Source organism: Penaeus monodon, chromosome 20, assembly GCF_015228065.2.
Source record: "Penaeus monodon isolate SGIC_2016 chromosome 20, NSTDA_Pmon_1, whole genome shotgun sequence".
In the NCBI taxonomy this organism is placed as follows: Eukaryota; Metazoa; Arthropoda; class Malacostraca; order Decapoda; family Penaeidae; genus Penaeus; species Penaeus monodon.
Genome location: NC_051405.1, coordinates 14,272,149 through 14,272,742, shown reverse-complemented (window position 1 = coordinate 14,272,742; position 594 = coordinate 14,272,149).

Here is a 594-nt window from a genome sequence, read left to right as displayed (position 1 = left end):
GAAAAAAGGGTGTTCAGGCAGAAGAAAAGGCGATTCAGGGCCGTATCACCACTACAGCAACATGACTAACCCCCCCCCCCCTCCGCCCCGCGCGTGATCCGACTGTCACTCAAGTTAATTAACTGACACATCTCCCTGGACGGAGTTCCATTCCCTCTCCGTGTCACCGTGAGAATATTGCTTGAGTCTGGACGCGGATATGTGCAGGTGACGGAAGGGCACTGTCAGAAATACGCCAGGAATGTTTTTTTTCTCTCCCTTTTCTTTTTTTTTGACGACCTCTTTTCTTCAAATATGTATCCAAAAATACAGTTCTTCTCTGCATTTCTGTTACATGCGAGATTTCATAATGCTATCCTGACAGCGAAAATGCTCACGGAATGTTAACGTTATTTGACTTCTTAAAGTGACACTCCCAAAACAGTGTCAAAACATTAGTCTAGACACGAGGCACAAGGGGACACAGGCTACAAGGAGATATACTACAATTCTTTACAACACGTAAAAACGCATATATACTATGCATTCTGACACACCACCACTGATGGGGGGAGAGGGAGGGGGAGAAAGCAAAGGAGACACGGAATGGTGTAC